The 19,872-nt window shown below is 38.5% G+C and overlaps 1 protein-coding gene across 1 annotated transcript in view; it reads left to right on the top strand.

Annotated features, from left to right (window-relative positions):
- The first annotated feature begins 3,661 nt into the window (after positions 1–3,661).
- LOC113063276 (ras-related protein Rap-1b) overlaps positions 3,662–19,872 on the top strand; it is a 48,970-nt gene continuing 32,759 nt past the window's right edge. Inside the window, exon 1 of the mRNA XM_026233551.1 lies at positions 3,662–3,807. The gene's annotated coding sequence lies outside the window, so the exon portion shown is untranslated. The remainder of the gene's footprint in view (positions 3,808–19,872) is intronic.

Here is a 19,872-nt window from a genome sequence, read left to right as displayed (position 1 = left end):
CCCTTCTATTACTCAAAAGGTTCCTTCTAGTAAAAAAAAAATTATTTGTTGCTTTTCACGTAAAGGAAAAAAAGGCTAATTTTAAAACTGTTCACTGAGAGGATCTGTGGGGAGCCCATAATGCTTTTTCTATGGCATCTCTGCTTAAACCCCTTTATGGATACTTAATATTTAATAGTGTGCATGCCATATATGTCTGCATTGGAATGCTAACAGACAGCTTTCACCAGGTATTGATTTCCTAATTTGTACTGCATATGAGTTGTTCCTGAAGGCTATATGAAGCAACAGCGCTCTCTCTTGGATAAGACTTGAACAGAAATACACACACACACACACACACACACACACACACACACACACCTATAACAGAGTAAACTGCTCTAATGCTTCATGTGTTGATACTCTCACTCCATGTAACTCTCATTTATTTTTCATATGTAGCACATGGACGGTGACAACAAAGAATCTAATGACTTGTAATTGTTGTAAAGAAAACTTGAACGTCCACCCTAACAGGAAGATGTATCTAAGAATAGTTTCCACCCACCCACACACACAGATAGGAGTTCCTCTAGACGCTATTAGAAGAATTAGTTTCTCATACAATGGCTGGTCGTCTCAATACTATTCAGTTATTGTTATTACTTTAATATATAGCCATATGCAGTAAAACAATATGGTCTTTAAGTAGTTGTTTGGAAAAAGATGATCTTTATTGTCTACTCACATGGAAATTTGTTTTTGGCTCCACCCCACAAGATGGAAAATTACACAATGTACGTATCATTACAAACACGGGACCGAACTATTCATGCATATTGCAATCAGCCTCATGCAATGGCTTCCTCTTTTGGCTTTGTGCCCTGACATTTGAGAATAAGATGCAGTATAACAAAATAAAATACATTTGACATGAGTCCTAGGAAAGAGATAAAAGAATGTATCGATGTTTAAGTGTACAATAAAATACATGGTTCAAAATAACATCTTGATTAAAAAAAACTCATAATTACATAATTTTATTATACATTCAGCATGTGTGGGTGCAATTATGCTTATTTTCCTATTAGTTTTCCTATAACAAATGCCACTTTGTAAAAATTAGAATTTGCATAAAAGCAAGGATTTGAGCAATTAAAAATGTTTATCCTGCCATATCCAAAATCTTCATTTCTACATCTGTAGACAGTAGTTTCAAAATTTCTGATAAATGAGACCTAAATGTTTTAAATACTGACATTTAACCAAATTTTTAGAGACCTTAACAGTTTTGAATGCAAATATAAAGCGCACCTTCCTCTTTTCCCTGTTTATGTCCACGTTTACTGGAATTGCACACTAATTACATAGGTTTTGTCACATTGCACCCAAATAAATGCTTACGAAAACCATTTCCTCAGTAGTACAGCCTATTAAACCGATTGTAACTCTATCCTTCACAAGCCTCAATTTCCTATGTGTTACATTAAATATGCTATCTAACTAAAGTGTATTTGCCTCATCACCCACAGACGTTCACAGTTCTGAAAGCAAATTTGTACATTGATTCCGCTTTTCTCTATTTAGTTCAGTGGTTCAGTCTCATATGATTTTCTCCCTTTCACCCAGTCGTTCCACAGCTGAGCCAAATGCTGATATAGCGGCGACATACTAATGTTGTCTCGTCTCTCACTTGCCCCATTTAGTGAGACCAGCATAACCGCACACTGGTCACTGATCCGCATCTAAGGACCCCACCGAAAGAAGACATCTCAGCCCTCATGTAGCTCAGGGCCACATGACTGCTGGCAGAGGTTAGGGGATGCTAGTCCACAGCAGGGAGTGGGCCTGCATTCCTGATGCCAGAGAGCATACTTGGCATTCCTGGCTTCTCCTAGTTGCTCTCAATGAGCCATTTGACTGGCGCTGAGGATTTTTCCCCCAGAGTGGCAGAGTCAGCCTCTGACGGATGAGAGTTGCTGCTCTGGAGAATAGGAGACCATTCATGCCATACTGGGATTAGAATGATGCCATTGAAATAGCATGCACCACGGAAAATGTTGAAAAGTGCCACGACTCAATTCAGTGTGATTTGGTTTGTTTTTAGATGGTCACATCCAAATGAAGCATTGCATAAATTTGTAGAAACAAAAATAAGCAAAATGATCTATTTTCTGTAAAGTGATATGACTTAATTGAGTGGGGTGTAGTTTTTATTGTTGTTTTTATTATTATGGTCAAAATATTGCATAGATGTACACTGACCAAATAGCAGTGAAATATATAGATTTTTTAGTATTTGGGTGCAATCTTTCAAATCAGTTTGAATTAGTTAGAATCTTTGTCACTAAATATGTTTTCTTATCACTGTAATTCAATATGGGACCACCAGATACAAAAATTATATCACATGCGTTTTAGAAATAGTAAGAAATCTTGCATTCAGTGAAAGAAAACATTGCCATTGATATTGCATATGCCCGTAGCCAGCTTCCGGACCTTGGTAAACTTTTCATGGTCAAAAATCTAATTTTCACTAAATGACTGCTCTGCAGTTCAAAGCTCCTCATATGAGTGTCTGCAAGTATTAAGTTTAGACCATTTTCAAGAATGTTTAGCGCCCGTGGTATGTAAATGAGATCTGCTTTATGCTAGCGGAGTGAATGAGAGGGTTGTGAATGAAGGCGCGGGCGCCAATTTCAATTTATTAAACCCAATTATTATAAGCATCTTTTAACATGTTTTTTTTTTTTTTTACTTAGTTTGACACTTTAGAAAGTTAACGGAGAAGGAAGTTGCTGTTTAGAGTTAGATACATATTTATCTTGCCTTATTTACAAAAGATTTTGGTTTATGTAATTTTCAGTTTTTATTTGTTTTCATAGCAATATGTTATTGCTGACAGGCTACCACATTCAGTAAGGCAAAAAAGTTAATAAATTATAATAACATTATCTGTCAGAAACGTTATCAATGTTGTCAAAACAGTACCATATATCATTAGTGCAGAGATCTGTAGAAGGTCACTAAAAATAAATAAAATGCAAGCACCAGCTATGAATAAGCTGACTTCACAAAGTCATGCTAACAACATTCATTAGAGCTATAAAGTTAGCCATGGTTATTAATGAAAACTATATCAATAATAGTCATACGTATTGTTGAATGAATAACAAACAACTGTACACCTCTAGTAATGATATAATTTAACAGTGCTTATTACTCCAAAATAGAAAAAAATTCAGAAACCTCTAAATGTCCGTCTCTTTTAAAGTGTTTAATGAGTAGACTATGTGGGTATATTTTAGCACAATTCTTAACCCCACACCAGATCCACCATAATTGAAATATAAAGGAAAGGGAGTAATAATTACGTTTAAAATCAGTAAAGAAACTACTAGATTCTTTTTTTATTACTATCCTTGTAATATCTTGACATAAATCCTTGACATGTACCATTGTTGAAGTATCTTGGGATACTAGCAACATGGTATTATTACCATTGGATACAATCGCTGTACCATGATGCCACTAGAGTACTATTTTCTCCCTCAGCATTCTTTCCCTATCTTGTACTGTAGGTACTGTACATATCCATCGACACTGTCACTTCCATGTGCCACATTTAGCAGCGCTCGTTCTCCGTTTCGCTCGGTTTTAGACAGAGCTCAGGAGCGCGCGGCGCGGTGCTGAAACCGAGGCTGTAACGTCATGCTCGACTCTAAACCTCACCCACCCTCCCAGAGGCGAGCAGCTCTTTCACACGCACAGGCACAGGCGCAGACGGACTCACTGACTGACTGGCTGGAGCTGGAGCGGATTGCTGTAAGTATCGCATTTGCGCGAGATTCTGTGGCTTCACAGTCGTATCGGCGCGTGTATTTCGCGGGAACTGTGAGGGGATTATGATGTCACCGTTTGATTGATACATTGTAGCGGCCAAACGGCGGAATGTTACAATGTTGCAAAGCAGACCGGCACAAGGGTTTGCGGAAGAGCAGCTCAGATGTCTAGAATATGGCGGAGCTGGAGTCAAACAATTCAACTCCTTAGATTTACCAGACTCGGTTTAGTGGCGAAAATGGTCGCCGGGAACTTTGTGTTGAAGCGCGCGAGGTTTGCGTTGCTCTGTCGCGTGAAGAATGGCGTTTTCTGTTGTCTCATGTCCACGGCACTGTGGAAGTTATAGCGGAAATGGAAAAGTTGTACGAATGAGTAGTTTAACGAAGCACGGATTATCGGCTTATAACCGTCAAAGCTGCATTTTTCGACACAGTTTACGTAAAGAGATGGAAAGGAGTGTCAGGCATCGTGATAAAAGGCACATTTAGCACCTTCTAACGCAGTCTTTCCTTCTAGATTTGACTGATTACCGGCCCCGCCTAGTTCTGTTCTGTTCCTCAGTCGAGGGAGATGACGAGTTCATTCAAGAAGAATAGGAGAAAATGAGACTAGGTTTTCTTTCACGGTGGAGTGACTGTCAGTTCACCTAGGAATACTTTGCACTCCTGCTTTTCAGGGTTACGGAAAGAGAAATATATATAAATAATGTGTTGCAGCCCACTTCATAGACATCACAGGGCCTTTATAGACTACTAGTTGTATGTGACATTTTGAATATTGTCTTCTGTGAAGAGATGTGAGGCTGAAGTCTCTCAAAGAGGTTGTTAAAGAAGATCCTGTTGCTTCTTCATGTATTTTTAATGGCTTGATCTTTAATGATGGGGCTCTTGTCAAATTATAACAGTCTTTCTCCAAAGGTGTCTCTACACAGCCTGCTTTGAGGTGGCTTTGTGTCTGCTATAAAGTCTGTGTGGAAATGCCATGTCACATAAATAACTGCTAATAATAAAATATGCCGATTAAAATAAAATATTTTCGATTCCCCTTAAGCTCATCGTATCTGCATCTGAATGCAGCATCAGTGCAGCCTTAAGGTGCGGTCACTTTTACCATTTGTCTGCCATTTTTATGGATGGAATCTAGTCGTTTCATTGGGAATTCTCACGATTGTTTGCGATGGGGAGTCTGGTGTGATGGTGGAAGTTGGTCCACCAAATTGGCCACACTCACCAACAGAATACTGCTCGGTTTGACAGTGACTTCAATATGAGCTACGCTTCATAAATGGCTATGCTATTGATGTGGAATACTTGGAGCTTCTGTGACACCTTTCCACTGTAAAATGGTATAAAACTTCATTTTAGACTTTGTGGAATTTGTTTAGGTTTTTGTTTGCTGCAACATGTATGACAACTTGTGCAACCGCCTATCAATTGAACACCATTTCCTGTTTTGGAGGGGGTCTTGAGCAAACACTTGTCATTCCCAATCACAGAAAAGTAGGCAGCAATATATCTGTCACTGCCAAAGGAAGATAAGTGTAAGTACACTCTTACATTTCCTCTGTCAAATACTTTTGTCAGTTCACTAACTTCGTGTGAAATATGAGATAACGGAGTCATTGCTTTGTTTTTGTATCTTCTTTGTTTTCTGTTTACCTGTAATTTATACATGTATACATACAGGTCCGAATTCTAAAATTGAGAAGCCAGGCTTGTTACCATACCAGTACTTAGCATATATATATCTTTTTTGGAGCTTTGGGTCAGGACGACCTCACCCTAGTGGGGTCTGACCCCAATCCTGTCCCTCTTAGAGCAAGAGGAAGGAAACCCCTGTGATAGTGTGTCCTCTTGGGCACAGAGGAATGCCGGTCTGTAGGCTCTGTTGAAAATAACAAAATGAAGAGATGTGGACTTCCTTTCAAAGAAAGCTGTCCACCGTTTGAACACCCTTTAAAAATCTGGGTTGGGTCCTGGAGGAAAAGTCTGTATTTAGAGCCACGTCTGCTATGATGTGTCGATTTCAGGTATCGCTTTCATGTAGTTCCTAGTTGTTTTGTATAATTATAGTCGCGATTGTCGCGGTTGACAGTGTGGTTCTTGCTTTGAGCTGTATCAGAACTTCCCAGCAGCTTTCTTGTGGGAGTCAAACTGTATGCAAACAAACACAGGGTCTTTCAGGGAAGCAAATATCTCTTTGACTTTGTAAATGGCAGTTCTAATACAGCTGTCAGGACTGATTCCTCTGGAGGGCTGTGTCGGAATAACCAGCCTGCTAGTCTGAATTGTGCTCGCTATTCTTCTAGTGTCACTATATTATGGGTCTTTGACTGGTGTATATGTATGTATGTATGTATGTATGTATGTATATGATATAATATAATATAATGGTTGATTGTGGGTTTTTCAATTTCAGATCCTTAAACTGTACCTCTTGTGCCCGTTACTGAATATTGAGACTTGAGAACAGCTATGACATTAGTAAGCGCTGTGGTTTCCCACCAAGGCTTTGACATTTGACTAGGAAACAGAATCGCGTTTTGAAGCCAATGGGTAATGAGATGACAAAACATTAACTGCCAGCTGTCGGTAACTGTTGAGACTTTTAGAGGAACCAACTGAGCAGAAAGGAAAGGAGATGCTCTGGAGAGGAAGAGCATGATAGTCCGGGGAAAAGAAGGCTGTTGGTGTTCCTCAGTAAATTGGACCACTTCCTCTTTAGGCCAAAGGGCCTCATGAAACCTGGTGGCCTTGTCACGCCTTCCTTCCTCCTTAGAAGTCATGTGATTGTGCGAGACTAAGTGAGTGTATAGATAGCTGTGGGTTTGATACTGTAAATATACTTTGTTTTCAGCAGGTATCAAGTGGATGATCTCAGTGTAAGAAATCAGAATTGGCTCTCAAGTTGTTTCCAAGGGTTACCGAGCTAATGTGGCTCAGCTTGACGCTCACGTTTTCTTACGCTAATCCCAAAGCAATTCCTCCATCTATTCCCACACATAATTTTCATCATTTAAGCATGTAAGCCATGACTGATGACTGTGGCAGCTGTTTGTGACTTGCAAGATTGGGGCCTTTTTTGAGTCTATGATCTAGAAATAGTCATTTGAATTATGTTATGGTCATATTGAAATTCGGATATTTGTTGTTGCTTTATATGTTCGCTGATGTTGAAAAATTAGTTTTTTTTTTCTTGAAAGAAAATGGTGCTTTTATTCAACAAAGATGCACTGCATTGATAAAGTATCAATTTATCTCAGAAGACAGTGAATACATTACTAATGTTATACAAGATTTATTTCAAATAAATACTATTCAAAAAATGTATCATGATTTCCACAAAAATATTAAGCAGCACAATAATGACACTGACACAGACACTAAGGACTTGAGTAATGGCTTCTGAAAATCACAGGAAATTACATTTTTAAATATGTTGAAATAGTAAAGATGCATTTTAAATTGTAATAGTCTCTCAATATTTATGTTGAATAAATGCAGCAGTGTAAGAGATTTAAAAATAAAAAAGACATTTAAAAACATATTACTGGTCCCAAACTTTTGAACAGGAGAGTGTTATTTTAAAGCCATATTGAATATGGTTTATCTAGGCCTACATATTGTTTCTGAAATGGCTTAAGTCTCTATACATTTCATGGTCAAACTGCCAAAATAAATGCTTTAAAGGAGAGTTTTTGAGCATTACGTAAAAAAAAAAAAAAAAAAAACTCCCTGAACTGATTGTCTTATGTCTAAAAGTGCTTTATTTCAGGATTAATGCCAGGCCAGGAATAGCCTTAAAATAAATATAAATTGGAAAAGGCATAGTGAAATCATCCATACGTTTGAAATGTTATTTAATGCACATCAGTAGTAGATTTACAACCCAGCCTTTATGATGAGGCTGAGATCTGATTTAGAAATGCACAATGAAATGGTTTGAGCAACAAGTTCATGAAGAGGCATTGCTCATTTGACTGCAGAAAATTATGTGTCTGAGTTTGTGTGTGTGTGTGTGTGTGTGTGTATAAACGCATCCCTGGGGTCTATATGCTGTAGTCAGTCAGACGTCAGATGCCCTGCCATGTGTTGACATTTGACACTAGAATTTGGGCTGAGTTCTCATTGATCTCGTCTCCCGTTGCTCCTTTTCCTTCCATAATCTGCCTCCCAACTTGTTGTTTTCCAGTCTCTAAGCAGCTTACTGGTTTTTTTAGCAATAGAAATCGTGCTATTGCCTTAGTCTTCATGACATTGATTTGACAAGGGATGTTTGACACCCCTGCCCTTTGAGGTAGTCTTCATAATTGTTGTGTGCATCAGTTGCCTTGTAGTTTAGTGTAACTAGATCAGAAGTGACTTGTATGACTTTCTTCTTTAAAACACAAAAGGAGATGCTTTGCAGAATGTTAATGCTGTTCTTTAGTGTACAGTGACAGTGAATGGTGACAAAAAATTGGTCAAACTCTGAAATTGAGAGAAAAGTAACATCACACCAAGCTGAATGTTGAATAAATATTGTGTTTGCTATGGCATTGCTGCATAAACCCCCTTTTAGATCCTTTATTTTTAAAAGTGTATGAGCTATTGTTTTAAAATTTTCATGGTGCTATTTTTGCAGCTTGGTCGCCATTCACAGTTATCGTATGGAAAAGAGCAACATGAACATCCTGTCTAAAACTTTTTTTTTTTTTTTTTGGTCCGCGAAAATAGATGTTGTTATGACATGAGAGTGAGTAAATTGTGACAGAATTTGCATTTTCTGTTTCTGCGAACAGAAATCGAGACCACGCTGGTTGAGAGTATGTGAGAAAAAGAGCAGTTGTTCACTTTGGTAAATCATTTTAGATCCCCCCACCGATTCGTTGCATCAGTAGGAAATGTCTAAATGTGAAACCGTGATTGCTACTCCATGTTTGTTTTCACTCATTCTCCTTGACAAGCTTGCTTGACATGCAAATAACATGTTGGGCTTCAACACAGGTTTTTGACAGGGCCAGTTAAAACTGCATCATTTACCAAAACAAAAGCCTTTTCTATCTGTTACGTGGGCCACTGAATCTTTTGAACCCTTTAAATGTTCTTGATCGTCAACAATGTTGTCTCATTCATAATCATTGCTCATAATAAGCCTTTTGTGTGTTAGTAAGTCTAAGTTCTCAACACAATAGATTTATTTTTTGAACCGGTTTAAAAAAACAATTAATGGCATGCAGTGAGCCAGATTGCTTTGTTTTTATAATTTTTTATTTATTTCAGACTGTCTCTGATGTAATGGCTTGTGCTTGTTCCAAGAGTTGATTACATGGTTTCATCCAGATTTGAGTAAGAAAAAGAGCGGTGTAAAAAACACAACAAATACTACGTTTGTTTTCTGCCCTGCTATGGTGGTTTGTGTTTATTACAGACAAGAGACCAGTTTATGTAGTCATTACCACTAGATTGTGTTGCTTTGACACAGATTTACTGCAGGCTATGAGTTTGCCATGCTAATAATGATAGCATGTCTGTAGCCGGCTGCTAGCTGAGATGATAATAACTTTGCTGGATGGTTATTGGCTCCATCCTGACTGCAGTAGCACCTTTTGGCTCTGAGTTTAGCCAAGTCTGGCGTATCTCTCACCTCTAGACTTATCTGCCACAACTCAACTGGGGTTCAATTTTGTATGGGGATGATTCACTTCATGGCGGATATACTATATGTTTTAACTGACTGGTTCTAAGTGCTATTAAACATTCATTTATATTTTAGAAACTTGGCATTGCCTGATAAATGGGCTCGAGACTTCCTGTTCTGTCACTTTCATAAAGATCAAATCTTCATGATCATAAAAGCATTTGAAGAAGGTTTTTGTCAGAGCCCGTGTCAGTCTTAAAGGGGTCATATAATGCAACATGCACTTTTACAAGTTGTTTTAACTGAAATGTGTGTTGGCAGTGTGTGTACACAACCACCCTATAATGATAAAAATCCACCAAGTGTTTTTTCTGTAATCTCTTTAAATGTTTTCAACTTTCTCAAATCGAGCTGTCTGACCATGTGACGTCACACAGTCGGAGGCCCCTCCCCCGATTGTTTGATTGACAGCAGCGCTTCAGCACACACTGGACTTGTGTCTTACCTCAGACCCGCCCTGAGTGAACCATCATCAGGCCGAGATGCAGACTATAATGACTCCTTAGTGATTGAGGTGTTTTGTTGTTGGATGTAATAATGAACATAGCAGTAGTCATTTACTCCTGAAATCTGAGCGACTGAAATCGCAGAGGATTAACTTACGTTTGGAGTAATGAAAGAAATGTGCCCTTGATCTACATAAATGTGTTTGTTCGCGCGAATCCTTCATGATCCAGCCTCCAGCAGTGAGTATAATGTATTTGAATGAATCATTGCAAATCGCCTTTTCTAATAATGTGCTAATTAGCAAGTTTCACTATGAATGTGGCCAAAGTCCTTTCAGGCAAGTCGTGCCACTCGGCCACCATCTTGGCCACGCCTCCGGGCAGCTATTTCAGACTAACAAGACCAGGCTTCTATCTAAATGAATGGGCAGAGAGTCAGAACTGCACTTTCACTGGTCACCAGGACATAAAAACTGCATGCATAGAAACAGCAGTAAAATATGATAAAAATCGCTGAAAAGGTTTGATGACTTTGCCCCAAAATAAGTTTTAAAATGCCTTTTTCCACAAAGGTTATACTTTTACTACGCATGTGCAAAGGTTCCTCAACTGTGCACATATGTCAGTGGAACCAGACGATAGGCTTAAATGTTTCCCGGCTTGACTGTTAAAAGCAGATGATTGGCTTTCCAGCGGGAGGGGCGGGACATGTGCACACAACCGCCATCTTTGCTGTTATGGTTTTCTTTATATAGTTGTATTGAGGAAGTGGCATGTCTCTTATAAATTGTCTCTGATGTGGCTGAAGTAAACAGTCTCTCAGAGAGCAGATCAGAAGAGGGGGGCGGAGTCAGCAGAGCTCATTAGCATCAAAGGAGAATCCCACAAACCAGCCTGTTTTGAAAAGAGCTGTTTTTGACGGTAAATAAAGGTGTTTTTTTACACTAACATTGAGAAATTTTAAACTAACTGTTACAGATTTTTCATTAAGACCCTAAAGAATCATATCAACGTGTGGAAAATGGGCATTATATGACCCCTTTAATTTTGACATTACTATTCATTTCTTTATGGGTTCAAAATATTGGAAATCAGTCTACTGCCATCAGTCAGTCTCTCTCTTTCTATAGATAGATAGATAGATAGATAGATAGATAGATAGATAGATAGATATACATACACACACTATACATAATGTAAAAAAAAAAATACAAACTAAAATCAATGATACATGTGATTTTAGGCATCACAATATTATAAGGTACACTGTGAATTTTGTTTTCACCAGTCTTTAAGGATTTGTGCTTAGATTTATCCTAAACATCACCAGAGTGCAAAAACCATTGCTTTCTGTGGCACACTTTTCTAGAAAGGCTGAGAGTTAGCCTAAAAGTTCAAACCAACGTCAAAATACGCATTATGTTTGTGTGTTACCATTTACTGAGAGAAGTTACTCCTACTGGAAAACCTGTGAAAGCTTCAAGAGTGTGTTTTATTTATGGCACTGTAGTGAAGAGCTTTTGCTCAAAGGATCCCATTGCTGAGAAATAAATAACACGGGCCGTATGATCTCCTGATGCGTTTCTTTTTGGTGCTTTTCTTCAGGGACATGGGAAACACTTTTGACAGAACCTGGCACACAAAGCCCAGCTTATAGGATTCCAAGGACCCCATAATCACAGTGGATATAGACTGGTTTCTTAGCATTTATGGCGATTTAGGGCCTGCTGAGTTTATGGGGTTACAGGTTACCTTTCAACCTCATTGAAGTAATGGATTGTGGGAAATTTCAAATGTGATAAGGAAGGGGTTGAAGAATTCCTGTGTTGAAGGCTGGTTTAATAGAGTCTTTGTGGAGTTCTCAGCTCACTACAACCCTTTTAATAGAGTAAATTAAAGCATTCCAGTCATAGATATATGAGACCATTAGTGAAGTACTCGGAAGTGGAAGGTTTTTTTTTTTCAGAGAAGCTATTGGTACAGAAATTACTCTCTTTCGTAAAGAAAATCAAAATGCAGGATATTGAGAAATTAATTAATAATTATAAGAGATTAGCTTTAGCAAGTTTAAAACAAAGATGTTAAAAAAATACTTTCTTGTCACAAAGCTCCGAGATGCAGTGTAGTCTGAGTTTGTCATGTTCCCAAGTGGATTACAAAATTTTTTAAATTTAAAAAAAAAAAAAAAAACTTTTTTATATGTGACCGTTTAATACAAAATATATATTTAAAATAAACTACATAAAATATGGAAAAATATACATTTAGATAAAAGAGACTATTTTTGTATTTTTTTTTTTTTGCATTGTTGTTTTTGTTTTCTTGTAATAATAAGAATGACTATTATAACTGTTTTTCTAAATATTTTATATTCCATATATTTTTTTTTTATTAAATTATTATTTTCATATATTTGATTAGATATTGTATATAATTGTGTGAAATGCACACAATTAAAAGTCCTTAATGCTGAGCCTTGGTTTCTTATAGCAGCAGTTCTCATTAAAATGTGGCCTTGATTATAGATATGTTTGAAGGCATACACTTGTAGATTTGGTATTTGGTTAATCAAGTCTGCTGCTCTGATTTGTGGCTGTCAGCTCAGGCCAGTTGTTGTTTTGTGTGGCTCTCTAAATAGACGTCCTTAAACAGCTCTGTGGATTGAAATTAATCCCAACATCTTCAGATAGACCCAGGGACTGTGTTTAGTGCTCTACTGTAGAGCTCTCATGTATCATCTGCATGTTCGTGACCCATTCATGTGCATATGAGTCTCTCTGTTTGCACATTTGCACATCTTTTGAACGCCGATCCCTTTTATGTTTGAAGATGCCTTTTTTTTTTTTTTTTTTTTTTTTTTTTTATCTCCAATGAGTATCGCGTTCATCTCTCCCGGGATGTGCGCACGCTCTTACGTATATTTGCATACGAGTATTCACCTATTTGTGCGATGCTGCACTCTGTGTTTTACCTTCCGCTTGCCTCTCTTGTCGAAATATTAGTTGACTTTTCTAAGGAGTGACATGTTCAGACTCCCTCCGATGAATCCCGTGGGAGAACGTGGTGCTTCTCTCCAAGGCTCCTCAGAATAGCAAAGCTAACCACCCCTGCAGATCCCAGCAGTCTGTTCAGCTCCGAGAAAAGAAAGCCGCCAGGCACCAGCAGGCACGTGAAATCCCGGCAGGCCGACTGTCTTCCCTCTGCTGTCCTCCTAATTCCATTTGCACTGGAATTGACTGAATGACTTTGTTTGCTATAAACATTGTTTTTCTTAGCTTGATATATTCAAGCAGAAAGCTATTATAGTTTAATTATCCATGTTCCGGGGACCATAAATGTTATTGATTTGGACCTACATTTTGACCATAATTAGCTTAAAGATTGCTGTTTATTACTGCACTTTTGTATGCAATAGCTGACACGACACTTCCTCTTTGCAGAGGGATTTCCCTCTGGGTGTGGAATTTTACTGATGTGTCAGGGCAAAACACTCATTAAAACTAGGGGGAACACTTGTATTTTTTGTTTTTATATAATTGTTTTATATAAAAGTTTAGACCATCGTTTGACCAAAAAAAAAAAAAATCGTACCTGGCCTGCATACAACAATGATGTTTTAAAGTTGCCCCTTATGGCTAGTGCCGACTTGCCTGTCTTTAAGTACTAGTGGTGAATGTTAAATTCAGGCTTATCAGAATGCACCCACAGCTGATGTGGATCCTTTCTTGGTTTGTTTTGAACGGTGTCATTTTTCAGCCAATTCGTTTATTGATTACTCAACACTTTGCTGAGCAGAGTGTACTGTAGACTCTACATTTCCAAATTAACCTGATTGATCGTTTCCTTTTACCTTCAGATTTTCCAGGTATAGATCTGTCTTGACCCTGATGAGGTGTATAGCTACCAAGTATCAAATGGAGTTCTGGAGCTCCTCCCTCAAACCAGACTCCAATTCTGATTGGTTGCTGGATCATATCAGTATCTCTTTATTAGTTGCGCATAATTGTTAAGGTTGTTATAAGGAACTTTTTTTGTCAAGGCATAATGGTAAAAGTACTTAAAATAAACTTTTTTTTTTCAAGTTTATCACGTTTGATTTTTCAAACTTTCACAAAGTTTTTGAGAAAGATGTTTTGTTGCCAATATATTCAACATACACGCATTGGAAAAATGTGCCTCTACCTAATTTAATGCATACCTATTATGTACAATTTGGGGAATTTTTCAGCTGAAATTAACACTATTGACGTTAAGACTCCAACAACTATTACTCCTTTTCACAAAAAAAATATAGTTGCAGACTATTTATTAATAAGGACTTATTTTCAACATTTTAAAAAAACTTTTACCTTGATGCATAATTTGTAAAATAAAACATTTTGGTGTTTGCATCACATAACTAGATCCATATGAATGATTTTATGATTTGGTAAACTTGCTCGATAGCTCACCTGGTACAGCATTTCACATGGGTGGGAGTCCAGTATAACATAACTCTAACGCTAAACGAGCACAGAGTTGCAAAAATGGCATGGCTGCTTTAGCAAATGTTTGTCAATTTTGTTAACATCTTTTTAGGGCAGGTGGTGTTTTATTCTCCAATGGTTAGTAACATTTTAGTGCGATTTAAGTAAATTGGCGATGTAATAACATTGGAAGGTTTGCTGTCATCTGTTTTAGATAAAACTGAATGTGGTTTTAGGGCCACTAACTGGACTTTTCACTTTGTTTACTGCTTTATTTCAGTATTTTAGGTAATATTCTGACAAGATTATATTTTTGTTGTTTTTTGACCTATGAATTGATTCTTGGGTCAAGTGCTCTACCTCAAAACTCTTAAAGTTCTTCAGCATTATCCCCCCCCCCCCCTTTGAAACAGACAGTCAGGGTAGAATTAAAGTTCAATCCTCTTCATCTGCCTTGGACAGTATATGGCACAGTGGGTGTTCACTTAATCAGAGTGGAGGGAAATGTCAGTGAAGAATGTCAGTCTTCTGAAATGGAATGGCCGTGGCCTAGGTTCTGAGATGGGGGTGTGGCCTGAGGTTGGGTGGGTGCGGTCTGTTATAAGACAAGGTGGGTGTGTTCATAGATTAGGTGAGTGTGGGTCTAGATCCTTAATATTACACATCTCCATCACAGCTGCAGTGTTTTTTCCCTGTGCTTTTGTGAGGCATTGCAGTTCACCAGTAATATGTGCTAAAGGTTTAAGCAGTTAACTTAGTTTCTCTAGAGAGGGAACTGAGAGTAAAGTGGCGTGATTATATGCCTCAGCCCAGTACTTAATTTAGCTACAAGCACTTCGATGTCTGACAGATATCTTAAACTGTGTCTAGGGACTGAGTGATGCTAGTCAGCTAAAATGCAGATTAAAGTTTAATAAACATCTCATGGATTGTTGATGGGATGTTCGGAAGGATTTAAAATTTAGTTCACCCAAAAATGAATATTCTGACATTATTTAGTCATCTTTATGTTGTGCCAAACCTGCATTGACCTGAATTTTAACTGTGAAGCACAAAAAAAGAGATGTTTAGTAGATTGTGACCCTAGAAAATGAACCACAAAAGGTGATTCATAATATGAAGTCTTCTAAAGCTATATGAAAGCTTTCGGTGAATAACAAACCACATTTTTTGTCTCCCCAATCTATTGTAACCTACTTGTGCATTTTCAAACTAGCCTGTCATGAGACATGACCGATAGCCTAAAATATTTTGAAGTGAAGTGAAGTGAAGTGAAGTGACATTCAGCCAAGTATGGTAACCCATACTCAGAATTTGTGCTCTGCATTTAACCCATCCGAAATGCACACACACAGAGCAGTGAACACACACACACACTGTGAGCACACACCCGGAGCAGTGGGCAGCCATTTATGCTGCGGCGCCCGGGGAGCAGTTGGGGGTTCAATGCCTTGCTCAAGGGCACCTAAGTCGTGGTATTGAAGGTGGAGAGAGAACTGTTCATACACTCCCCCCACCCACAATTCCGTCCGGCCCGAGACTAGAACTCACAACCTTTCGATTGGGAGTCCAACCCTCTAACCATTAGGCCACAACTTCCCCGCAAAAGAAGAAGTGAAGTGACATTCAGCCAAGTATGGTGACCCATACTCAGAATTTGTGCTCTGCATTTAACCCATCCGAAATGCACACACACAGAGCAGTGAACACACACACACACTGTGAGTACACACCCGGAGCAGTGGGCAGCCATTTATGCTGCGGCGCCCGGGGAGCAGTTGGGGGTTCGATGCCTTGCTCAAGGACACCTAAGTCGTGGTATTGAAGGTGGAGAGAGAACTGTACATGCACTCCCCCCACCCACAATTCCGTCCGGCCCGAGACTAGAACCCACAACCCTTCGATTGGGAGTCCTACCCTCTAACCATTAGGCCACGACTTCCCCTAGGTATCGTTTATGTAAGATATGGTGCAATTTTTTGTGTTTTTGTTTTTCAGTGCCTAATGGTATAAAGTTTAGTCATTTTCTTTATTATAAATTTACAAATAACACAATTTTGCGAGGTAATTATTATTGTTTTTTTTCCAAAGTTGGCCTTAATTTAAGCACCACAATTTTTTCATGCTTTGTCAGACAAAAGCCATGTGTTTCAAGAAGAAAGAAACAAAGATTTTTCGATGTGAGGGGATGTTAATTTTGTAGTGAACTGCCTCTTTGAAAAAAAAAATGAGTCAAGGGAGAAATGTTGTGTGAAATGCAAACTAATGTATGAAGCTTCCATTAGCCTGAGCATTTCATTTGAAACGTAAAGAGACTAATTTAAGTACTGACATTAAAAAGCCGTTAATGTCTTTCTCCCTCATCCACAAACACGCAGCATAAACACCATCTTGCTTAATTTGTGTTGCCGTTATGCTTTTCTCATGATGGCTGGGTTTTGTAGAGCATGCCAGTCTGCCAGGAGCATATCCACTTACCGAGTTCATCACATTTCTGAGCGGATTCAGGTTTCAGGGTTCCAGATCCGAGAGCAAATGAGTGATCAGTACTCACGAGAGCTTTCTTATGCAAAGAACCGAGAGGTGCTGGTAGTGAATCAGCTCCTGTCTCATGTGCGGTCATGTCCCCTCAGATGACATCACCTGCGGGAGTCGTGCATGCACATGCTCTGCTATGTTTGGCATTCTGCTCACACGCGCATGCCCACGTATGTCAGAAAGATTAAGGAAAAAAGAACAGACCGCTGCAGAGAAATACTGTGCTAGCGGTCCCTGTTTATTCTTCACCACACATTGTCTTTGTCTCCCTCTTTCTCCTCCTCTCGTGTCCCCCGTCTTCAGTCACACACTCTTTAGGTCAGTGTGTTAGACAGCCTGGCCTGCTGCCAGTTGCTGTTGGTGAGGTAAGGACTCATAGATCTGCTCTTGCAGTCTGAAATGGGAAAAATAAACACAATAACCAGAACATAACCCCCCCCCCCCCCCACTCCTCTCGATGCTATGTCAGTTTCTTTATTAACCAGAAGCATTGCATACTATTTAGTTCTCTATTTTTAAGAGGGGAAATCATGGAAATGGGATTTTTTTTTTTTTTCATCTATAAGGGTTCAGTTTACCAAGCCCTTTTATGGATTTTATTTTATTTTTCTACATCAGCGTTTTCTTTTTTGGCCTAAATGCCACACTTGGCCCTCCTCTAATTTTCTGTCAATTAAACGCCAATAAAGTCGCCAATAATTATTGTTTTTAAGTTCTGGCCAATAACCGATAAGTGTCTTATATTGACATTTCTAATTGCAATTAAATAGATATAATAAGCAAAATAAATTTTTATTTTGTCTCGTATTCAGCAAATGACCTCTTTTACTTCGTGATGCCTGAAGTAAGTGGAGCTCCAAACTGAATGGTATGGTCTTCCATTGATTTCTTAAGGGTATTATTCGAAAGAGGGTCAGAAAGGGTTTAAAATGATCAGGTAAAACTAAATGAATGCTGTTATTGATCTCAGAAACCCCGACTAACATTTATAAGCAGACTTCAGAGGACAAGAAATGCTAAGAGTGGAATGTGACCCTTTTAATGCACACTCAAGCTTACTGGGCAACTCTGTTTCTCTAATGCTTCTCTAAAATAGTTTGGAGCCCAGCATGGAGATGAACCATAAAAGCTGGCTGTTGATTGCAGATGCATTATCTGATGTGTGCTTTGGATGTGGACACTGGGAGTTTCCTTATAAAGACACAAGACAGTGGTTGCATGGGGCTGCTCCTTGATTCTGAGAGGGCGCTGCTTGTGGTTTATTAGACGCAGCTATCTGGTTTCCATAACTGCAGGGAGGCCTGGGAGATGGAAGGGCCTGCTGCCTAATCACAACCAGCAAGAGCTTCCTGACACCCCTCGTCCACGTCAATGTGCAGTGCTACTCCTCCTGTCAGGCTCAGATGAAGCCCTTAAGTCGACCTCAGACCAGCTGCTGCTTTCCCCCGCCCTCTGTTGATTGAGTGTGTATGTGTGTGTATTTAATTTCTTACGCCAAACCACTACCTTCTTTTTCTTCTCCTGCATGTGGCCGCCAGGAGTGTAGGAGCAAATGCTGTAGAGGGTGTATTCGGCATGCATATCCCACATCTGGCAACCCCATGCTTTCGGTTAGGGGCTTAAAGAAGGGGCCTGAAATGTAATGCGCAAGTTTCTCAGCACAAAAATGAACCGATACATGTTGCGTTTTTCTCTTGAATGTAGTTTCGCTAAACAATCTTCTTCTTTTTGGGTGTGTTTGTGTGCAAAGGGAAGTCTAAGTTGACCCACATGACTATTTAGTATTGAATGCGTTAATTCACTCTGATGTTGTTATGCCTGTTTTGTTCGGTGTTATTTCTAAAAAGAGCAGAAAAGTTTACTGGTATAAGTAACGACACACTGGAGCAACAGGTCAGTGTCTCAAACATCAAAGTATAAAGTACGTAATGTGTGAGCATTATATTATTTAAATGCATTTATTAATGCAGATTTGTAAAAATTTTAATGAATTACCTATGCATTTTGAGAAGGGTATTATTATTATTATTATTATTATTATTATTATTATTATTATTATTGTATATATATATTTTTTCAATTACATTGATATTGACTTTATTAGGACACGGAAGGAGTAGAATTAATTTATTTAGGCTACATAAATATTTAGAAATTAATTTTAGGCTATATAATCCACCCAAAGGAATAATCGTGCACATTTTTTTTTTTCTTTAATGCATTAAGCTTAAAAAATGAATTGATAATTATTTTAATCGATCGATAGCTCTAATTAGTGCACATGACATTTAAAAAGAATGCATCTTTACTATGTCACTTTTTTTTGTTTTTGAATAATTTATACAGCAGTCATTAGTGATCGTATTCATCTCTCCAAGAATGCAAGGAGCACTGCAGCCTTACTGTAGAGTTGCTCCATAGATACTCCGCTTTACTGTCAGTGCCCAGACTTGTTAGTGGTGAGCACTGGCTTGCTGAGGACTGCATGTAAGTCAGCTGTGGCAGCTCTTCAGTCTCTCTAGTGTAAAACATCTGAACGAAGACATCTTCTCTCTAGAGAGCGTGTGGAGACATGAACATCCCTAGAGCGCATGGGAAAGTTCAGATATTCTGTTGCTTGCTTATCTGTGCACTGTTTAAACACTATAAAATCTGTAAAAATGTGACAAGGGGAAGGAACTCAGCTGTTTGGGTCACTAAAAATGGTTATACTTTATAAGTTGTTGGGAGGTGTGATTCTAGTCTTGTCAAGTGTTCTTGTAAATATGATGTCTGTTCTGTTCATTTAATCGGTAGCCTGGAGAGCGTTTGCAATTTGCCACATTTTAAAGTTGGGATGTAATGGAACTGGCAACATATCTTTTCTTCCATGTTGTGAGTAAAACTGATCTATCCAGCAGTTATTGATTGGATGGAGG

This window comes from Carassius auratus, chromosome 4 (assembly GCF_003368295.1).
Source record: "Carassius auratus strain Wakin chromosome 4, ASM336829v1, whole genome shotgun sequence".
Taxonomy (NCBI): Eukaryota; Metazoa; Chordata; class Actinopteri; order Cypriniformes; family Cyprinidae; genus Carassius; species Carassius auratus.
The sequence above is the reverse complement of the archived record's forward strand: the minus strand, read 5'-3'. Positions and strand labels throughout refer to the sequence as shown.